Genomic DNA, 9,938 nt, shown 5'->3' with positions numbered 1-9,938 from the left:
TTCAAGAAACAGCTCCTCAACCTAGTCAAACAAAATAAGTGTCACTTCATGATTTTGAAAAATGTGCATAGTACTGCACAAATTTCCCCAATAAAATGAATAACATAAGCAAAGACAAATCTGGCATGTAGTCATGCATGGCAAAACTTCCTGGCCAGCTATAGACTCCGTGACATTTCTTTCTGTTTTGATGCTGAAAAATAGACAGAAAATCACTCATCATGTGCTTCATGACTGGACGACATACATCAATATTAAATGCTCTTAGAAGAGAGTGGAGTAGCTGCCAGGAAGATAACAAAGGGGCCACGAGATTTCATGAAGTATGGAACTTCATGAACTTGTCCCGAGGTCCCATCTGTTAGTACAGATTTGTATGCAATTGGATACAGCGGTATGACTTTTTTATTATTTGATACCTTTATCTGTTTGGCCCATTTCCCAGAATTTTTAAGGTTCGATCCAGGCCAAACTCTCTGTCACATGAGTGGAGATTGTCTTTTTTATTGCATTTTCCGTAAGTATATTGTTCCATCCATTGCCCTTGAGCTTCATACCGCCTATGAAGGTCTGGAAAGGCCTTATCTGTACTAGGGAAGGTTTGGCAATGAATTGGGAGGATCCCAGATTGAAAATGTGGCTGAATTCCCTATTTGGTGAGCTTGTTTCGGCGTTTGGCTCCATTTCATTTGGGCTAATGGATGAAGATCCTATCGTGGGTGTCTTGCTGATCGGTTTTAGCATTGATTTGGGGTTGCCCAATAAGAATTCTCTGCTGGATGACAAAAACTGGTTGGGTTTTGATAGAGGCACCAAGTCTCTGATGGCTGTACAATGAATATTTATGGTTGAAATCAGATAGATATACAATGCATAGCTGAAATCTCTGCGTAGAATCATACAAGCAGCTGGATCTGAAAAAATGCCAGAAGTATTTCCTTCTGGTTTGGAGAACCTGGAGGTGCTCACTTGAAAGACAAGTCCTCCTCTTCTTCTCGTAGCAAAATGACACAGAACCTGATAACTTGCCTGTATCAGACCAAACTGGCAGGAATCTGCAAATTTGTGACCATAACATGGTGCAAGAATCTAATGGGCCATGGCCTCAGTGTCCATGTCAATGACCCAAGTTGCCATTATATGTGCAAGGTTGATATGAAGCCATGGTCCTTCTGGAGGAAGCACGGATCCAAGAGCTTTGATGTCAAGGGGAAGAAGATGGAAGTGTTCTGGGATGTGAGCAATGCTAAATATGTGTGTGGGCCTGAGCCACAGGAAGGCTTCTACGTGGCCCTGATATGTGAAAAGGAGATAGTACTGTTGTTGGGAGATATGCAGGAGGAGGCCTACAAGAAAACCCATGCAAGGAAGCCATTAACTGAGCCCACATTGTTGTCTAGAAGAGAGCATGTGTTTGGGAAGAGATATTACACAACAAAAGCACGGTTTGTTTGGTGAAAGTGGCAAGGCTCATGACATTGTTATTGAATGCCACACAGGGAGATCCAAGGAGCCAAGATTGTACGTGAGAGTTGACAAGCAGTTGATGTTGAAGGTGAAGCACTTGATGTGGAAATTCAGAGGCAATCAGACAATTGAGGTTGATGGAACCCCAATACAAGTCTTCTGGGATGTGCACAATTGGCTCTTCAATCCCAGCAATGGCCATGCTGTCTTCATGTTCCAGACATCTGGAGATAAAACAGTGGACAATACTCGGAATGCAATAATGCTGCAGTCCCCTGTCAATCTATTCCACCATCTGTGTTGCAGTGCCCTACTCCATGCCATGATAAGGCCTTCTTCAAGAGCAGCTCCTCTTCCTCTTCCTCTTCGAATTCAAGCTCTTCAGTATTGCAATGGGCAAGCATGGAGACTGAAACCGGCAGCCCATCTGGCTTCTCTTTATTGCTGTATGCATGGAAGAGTGAATAGGGGATTGATTAGTATTACTATTATGAGTGCTAGTACCGGCCTTTCTTTGAGCTTTGTACATATAATGGCACTGGCTAGGCTGCTTTCTGTTTTCTTTTCGATTCTGATCAATATATGATTGATTTATTGAAGCATCATATGGGAGCTTCTGAGACATAAATAAGTCCATTTTCCAGCTTTCTTTGAGGTCTAGTACCGATGCTCCTGCTACTAGATATAGCAGTGGCTGCTATAGGTCAATAAATGACTTCATTGTGCATTTCACAAATAGAAAACACTTTCAATTGATTATGCAAAGGAGAGTAATTCTTTTCATCTTTTTTGTGTTGGTGAAGTTTGGAGTTAAATTAAATTTCATGCTTATTGGGTATTCATATTTATTTCAAGGTTTCCTCGAGTTGGCAAAGTTCAGGGGATGAGATTTAATTTCATGTTTATTGACTATTTACATTGTAAGCTCTCACAAGCCTAACGCAGCTAACATGAAATATTTCTCCCTTTGACTTTTCTGAAAACGTTACCAACAGACTGATGACATGGGTTTTCAATAGGCAAGAGAGTTAGCCTTCATGGTGGTGACCAACGTTTCTTGTCGTATAACTTGTCGTATAATGCATTACAGAGGCCAGGAGTCTGAAATATTATAAGCAGTGTGTATATTGTTAATTGGATTTTTTATGATGATGATGGTTAACTTCCACTAAGACTAAATTGATCAATCCAAAATCCAATCGTGTGCATTGTGCTGTGAAATGGATTTACAATTACAAATTATAACCAGTGTTCATACTGTTAATTGGATTCTTTATAAATGAATTTGCTGTCGATCTCTATTTTCACTATCAGAAAATTATGTGGCTCATGCCACTCATATAAAATGTGTGTGTTTTGTGTAATATTCTGAATCTAAGCTAAAATTATGTGTTTTGTGTTATTTGGAATATCTTATACAATTAACCAACTCAACTCTGTGGAAGTAGTCAATCTTATACCATAATTTTTTTAATCGTGAATAGTCAAACAAGAACGCTGCAAACATAAATGCTTATCATTCACAACCCATGAAACAAATGCAGAAAGCACATAGCAATAAACAATGAAATATAGCGGCACAAAAAGGAGGACACTCGAGTTATCATGCAGAAAACACTTAGTGGAAAACAAATCTGCAGCACAACCAGATATGCATTGTATTCCCTCTAGATTGACCAAAAATGTGGTGGCAAATTGTTGGTAGATACCACACTTTCTTTTCAGGTTGCAATATACATTTACTACTGCTTCTGGTTGCAATTTACACGTTACCTCTGGTTCGTTGCGCCCTGAAACTCATAAATTTAAAAGTGCCAATTCGATTCTCACAGTTCATTCTCATAGATCTTGAGAATGACAATATTTTAGTTGTTTCGATCAGGTTGACTAATTGTAGGAATGAAGTAAGATAAACAACGACTGTGACTTTGTAATCAATCTTGCGCTGAATCTCAGAAAAGTTCGCTGCCCACATATTTTGATCGTCTATGATGTTTGGAGTTTCTGAATAGGCCATCAAAATTTAAAAAATTCCTAAATACATCCAGTGAAAGTAGAAGAAGAGATACATGGAATTCCAATGACGCGTTATCTAAGAAAAAACATAAAATTGTAGGTTTGGAAAACATAACTACTGCATGTTTGGTCTTGTATGATTGCACCAACCAGTAATTACAATAAATATTTGTATCTGTTGTTTTATGCTTTAGTAAGAAAGAGATATATGATTTTGTGTTCAATGTGGATATTATTGGTATTAATACAAAATAAATGTTTGGCTTAAATTTTTATTTATATATATATATATTATATAAAAGTAAGCAATTCATCAGTTGTAAAAACATTAAATTATTGTGTAATTTCAAAGTGCATATTGAAAAGAAGATTATGTATCCATGGTGAGGAGATATGCATTGTCCATTTTCCTTCATTTTAAAGATTTTTTGGAGTTTTAATGGAATACCAAGCTACTTTGCACTTGCAGCATTTTTAGGCATTAGATCCCCCATATTCCTTGTCACTTTTTGCTTTACATATGATTTTTGGTGGGGCTTAATGTGAAATACCTCATCCCATTATATTAATGGAGGTTGGGTTGTTTTCCTAATATCATTAATATATATGGTATTAATGGAGGTTGGGATTTTTCTTAATGTCATTAATATATATTAGGTTTGGTTGGCTGAAGGGGACCATTTAGCAGTGTTTAAGATGTTGAACCTCATTTTTTTTTTATGTTCGGCATTGAACTTTATTATGGGTGCCTTAAATTTTGAAGGCAATGTTTTGAAAGGGAGAATAAGAAAAGTGGACGAGAAGAGAAAATAGAGGAGTGAAGAAGAATAAAGGAGAAGGAAAATGAGAGGAAAGATAAATGAAGTGAAAGGGAGAATAAGAAAAGTGGACGAGAAGAGAAAATAGAGTGAAGAAGAATAAAGGAGAAGGAAAATGAGAGGAAAAATAAATGGAGTGGCGGATGAACCTATCAACAACAAAATGTTAGCTAGACTAGATGCCATGGAGGAAACTTAGAGAAGAAGAGTTGCAACAAATATTCATGATGTGAATAATAAGGAGAAGGAATCTATGATTCAATAATGAGAAGATGCGGAAGTTGAATCCTCAAAAGAAAGAATTATTAGAGTATTGACAGAATGGAGAGGTGTTCCAAAGATGAAAACCCTATTGTTGATGTCTATTAGGGAAAAGAGTCAACCTCCTAGGGATTTTTTTCAAATTTCTTTTGCATTTTTATAGATTTTATACTTCTCTTTTCAATCACTTGGATGTTCAAATGACTCAAATATAGAGATACAAGCATTCGGCACATTCACTTGTAAGTGGACTGGGTATTTTAAAAGAAAAATAAATATACTCTCAATATTCATTCCATTGTATACATCCATTCACAAATCATGAGGAAAACATATTTGAAGAAAAACAATAGACATAATATAGAGGATATGGTTCAAATATTAAGAGAACTCCACAATGATGTCATGCATTTAAATATAATAGAGTCATAGGAGAACATTCGTGATATTTCATTTCTCATATAAAAGTATCGAAACCACAAATGACATACCCTCCCAAAAATAGCTTTCTACAAGAGTCATAATAATTGTACAAAGTTTATGTTTTTTTAATAAACTAACTTAGTACAACACTTAACAAAATCCTAATACTTCAATGTGAAATGTGATGGAATTTGTCCATAAATGACTAGGATTGGGCTCCCTTGGACTAGTTAATATGATGGTTCCTTGAAGAATGAGAGAAATTATGGCGAGGGATTGGCTTAAAAAATATATAAAATAATTCATAAAGCTAGATTATCAAAGACTAGCAAAAGAAAGGGAATTACTTCAAAACAAGATAAAGGATACTTAGAGAATTGTAGAAGCATGATTAGTGGAATGGATTCTCTCTCTCAACCACCCCTCTCTGATTGTGATTTTCTCCCTTTATAATATTATCTTCATCTTTATAGCTACTTAATGGATAGGTTTTCCCTCCTCATGTTAACTAAATAAAGATCCACTTTGAAATTACCATGTTAAGAATTCATGCTCTATCTAGGTCCCACTTCAAATGTTCCATATTTCTCATTTTATAAATAATTTTCAAAAACAATTTGGTGATAGGCTCAAAATTGGTCATAAATATCATTAAGTCCATTCCATATATTTGTGAGTAATCAACAACCTTAAAATAAAAGTGCTTAATCTAAAATTAGCTAGACAATTTTTATTCTTAGCAAACTAACATAGTTCAGGACTTTGACCCTCAACGTGGGATTGGAGAGAGAATTCTCTAAGGCCATAAAAATGAAACTAGTAATTCACTAAAGAGCATTAAAATCCATTAGTGGTAGGAAGTGCTCTTTGAGAGAGCACCTCTAAGGAAAGCGTCAAGCACAAGGTCACATTTGGGCAAGTGGAGGGATATCCCCTCATCACCTGATTCGGTGTTTGTTGGACTACTATGTGTAAATGATGTGCTTTGAAGTGAAGTGGTATTGGTTCTCTATAAAATCTTGAGATTTGTTTCCCTCCCCATATGTATGATCTTAACTCATGACTATTTTTCCCAATTGACAATTGTGAAAGGGTATCCATAGTGACCTTTCCCAGAGAATCACATAGGTCACTCAAGAAGGAAATAATTTTGGTAATTGAGGAAAATATTGAATTTTTATTTAAGCTCCCCTAAAGAGTTCATGCCTTCACAAGGGTAATTGTACTATCTAGGACTATTACACGTGGGTTACATTAATTGTCTCATGCACCTTCACTAGCTAGGTCTTGGGAACTTGACATCCCCAAGGGTTTGGTTTTTGAAAGGCCCCCTTTGTCCAAAGGTTTTCCTATTAAATCTTAAATTTTATATTAGTGATGCTCTATGGTTCTTAGTGTTTAAATGGACATAGGCTAATTTTTTTTGTTGGTTAAAACATATGTATCACAGTGGTTGACCAAACTCTTTGATAATCACATAGATAATAAAGACTTCCTCCTAAGGGAGATGAACTACCATCCATTAGGAAAAGGTTTTTCTGTCCAAAATACATTACATTAACCCAATAGAATTTGAATGTCACTCATCATTTTACAAGGGAGTGATCATGTTAAGGTTGAAGTTGTTGGTGAACGTCCTTGATGAAACTCAACCCTCCTTTGACTAAGCCCTTTTATCATGTACTGATCATTTTTCCTACTTTATTGATTCTCACATGATGTTGGGCTTGAGTGGTTTATCCAACATCGAAGGATCTTCCCCTTCATCACATATTATTATGGGAGGAATCTCTTATTGGCGAGCAAAGTTTTGGGCCTCGAATATGCCCATTTTTCCACTGTACAAATACCATTATTCATACCCTAAATTCCTATGTTTTTAACTCATTTCACACTCTAATTCCACACTTTGTCGTTAATTCATATCCTACACTTCGTGGTTGATTATCATTAGTTTTCTTGACTTTTCAGTGATTAGAGATGATTTTTTCATGATTTACTAATGATGGTTTTTCCAAGTTTATTTACTGCAGGGATTCATTGCCAAAATTCTTCATAAGTCAATTAAACTAGTTTCTACAGGTTAAGTACAGAATGGTTGTAGATTAAAATCTCAATTTGTGATCAAATGAAGAAGAATCTTGAAATTCCGACACACGGGTTTTGTTCAAAGCACCCTCATTCAGGTAACCTAGAAATCGTTTGGCAAAATTCGTCATTTAGAAGAAGTTATGCTCAGGGGAATATTCCAGTGAAAGTTAAGTACAGAATCGGTGCTGAAATTCTGAGTTAAGTACAGATTCGTTGGGTTTGACGATTTTGGATCAGCCACAGCTCCATATATTTTGGGTTGGAGATTTATTTTGTTTCTTTTTCAATCTATATGGAGCTGCAATCAGATATTCTATATCTCAATCATGCTATGCATGGATCACGAGATTTCCCAAGACAAATTTACCATAACCAATTCCAAAAACATCATTTGAAATGTATTTTTGTAATTTTATTAGCATTTGGCTAAGATCATATCCTTGAACTTGGGATCTCAAATTGTAAAAGCAAAGTATATATTTCAGTCATTGAGAGCTGGGGAGTTACACAAGGAGTTACAAAGAGTTACATAGGAGAGGAATCACAATTACATTTGTTGGTTGTTGTATATTAAAACTTTGTTTTTGGATGAATAAAGGATGATGAAGTTGTTGTAGCTTTGGTGTCCATTTTATGAATTGAGTTTAGACCTACAACACATGGACAGGAAAGGCCACCTGAACCCATAGTGTTTGTCGGGTTAACATAGATTATGTAAGTGTGTTTATTTCCTTTTTATATTTTTATTCCTTGCAAATGGTTTGAATTAGATTTAATTGGTTTGTCAATTTTTTCTGCATTTTAGATTATGTAATTGCTTCCTGATTTATGGTGTGATCTTGGGGGTAGTTTTAGGAAGTGTGTTTTGTTTCAATCAATAGATTTATATTTCATTTCCAAGTTGCTTGCTAAATAGTTTTCAGAATTCCAACACATCAATTTGTATTCTAGATTCATTTATGTTTTGTAGATATGAATAGAGGGCAACAATTTGAGTAGAGGGCAGCGAGTGCATTGTTATTGATTTCTTTGCAGGTTTTGGAGTAAGCACTCGATCGCATTTTGTACTCGGCCACATTCTGCGCTCGCTGCATTCAATACTCAACTGCATTCTATACTCATGCCGCATTATGTATGTACTCAGGCTGTGTTCTATACTCATAATTGCTCTGATTTAGTTAATTAGAAAATTCTAGTTTGGAAGGGTGAGTTCTGTGATTTCAATAGACTAATTATCATAGTTAATCATTTGTTTATTTTGCAGTTTATGGAATTAGAGACCATTTATTAATAAATTGTGTTGTATGAACAATTAGCTTTAGGCATAAATTTTATATTTTACATGTCGATTTGTTTTGAATCAAGTAGCACTCATTTGAATAGATCATTCATTATTTTCCCTGATTTCTCAGTAAGTTTTAATTAATTCATTATTTGATTGGAGTTATTCCTTTGCTTATTAATATATTAGTTTCAAACTAGGAATAAAAATTATGTACTTAATCTAGGAATATATTTCAAAATTCATCATGTTAGTTTAGATTAGACGCTCTGATCCTGCGTTACCTGTGCTTGTGCCTCGAAGCTTACAAGTCCCAGATTGATAATTTAATGTTGGAATTATAACACATATAATTTCCCCAACATTTTGGCGTCGTTGTCGAGGAGGTGCTAAAGGGATTAGAGTTTAGTTTCTTTCACAAGTTTTTGTGTGATCTTAGTTGCAGGGCAATCAGAGGGTGGAGAGTGTATGGTAAGACATGAGTGAAGAGCGACGCATCCACTATTGTGGGGTTGCTCCAAATTTTGGTTGTCCAAATAAGCAAGTTTGGTGAGTTTTGTTGCAGTTATCAATTTTTATTCATTTAGATTAAAAATGTCAAACTCTTTCGAGATAAAACTTTTTTGGGGTGTTGTAAGAACCCATTTGTACTAATCCATGTTGCGAGACAGGGATCATCAACCAGCAGGAGAAATCCAAGAACGATCGAGAGCTTGAAGGATGTCCATCGAAGCACTTTCTCAAATCCTAGCAGTAGTTGGGGTATCTTCCTCTCAAGAAGAGTTCATCCTGGCCACATTCAGGAAACTATCTATCTCTCCACAGCCAGAAAAGGATTTGGAAGTCCCCCTTGATTCCTCTTGCCTATCTAACAAGCAGATCGAGCAACCATGTACCAAATCTGATGAGGAGCATCCTTTTGAACCTAAGGTCGAGGAACTCTCACCATGCCCAGCGACAAGCCTCATATGCATTTCGAAGACCAATTATCCAAGTTTTCCTGGCATGACCGAGGAGGACTTTCATAGTGGTCCAAATGAAGAAATGGGACAATACCACCAGGATTACATTGAGTATTATAGAAATTTGAATAATATAACACTTATTCACAGAGATTATCCTGATTATACACTATTTGCGGGATGCATGCATGATACATAACCTCCTCTACCATTGATCATCAATTTGCGGAATTAAAAACAATCGCATGCGCACATTGAAACATCAATCGCACATATCAACACAGTATGTAATGGGGAAAGCATACAACTGAAAAGCCCCAACTATCTATATATATTATAATGATAGAGAACATGTAACAATAAATAGATAATACTTCTCACAAGTACTCAGTATTATCTCCACATGCTACACACAAACTAGCTCAGATCTGAACAAGTCACGGGTTCAAATCTCCTTCACTGTTGCTTGCCTCTTACTGCGCAATTCCAAGTTGAGAATAGGTTAGATCCAAGTTCGAATTCCCTTGGCTTGTTACTGCGCAATCCTCATTGGCAATCTCAATCAATGATTGTGCAAATCTCATGCACAGTATGTCACAACTGATAGTAGTCTCACCC

General features: G+C 36.0%; 1 pseudogene; it reads left to right on the top strand.

The window, feature by feature from the left end:
• Positions 1-1,005: 1,005 nt before the first annotated feature.
• On the top strand, positions 1,006-2,053 carry LOC149256864 (uncharacterized; annotated as a pseudogene).
• The last annotated feature ends 7,885 nt before the right edge of the window (positions 2,054-9,938 follow it).

Source organism: Pinus tabuliformis, chromosome 7, assembly GCF_031772625.1.
Source record: "Pinus tabuliformis cultivar Carrire ecotype Pingquan chromosome 7, CPIR1, whole genome shotgun sequence".
NCBI classification, from domain to species: domain Eukaryota; kingdom Viridiplantae; phylum Streptophyta; class Pinopsida; order Pinales; family Pinaceae; genus Pinus; species Pinus tabuliformis.
Note: the sequence above shows the minus strand (reverse complement) of the source record. Positions and strands in the feature narration are given on the sequence as shown.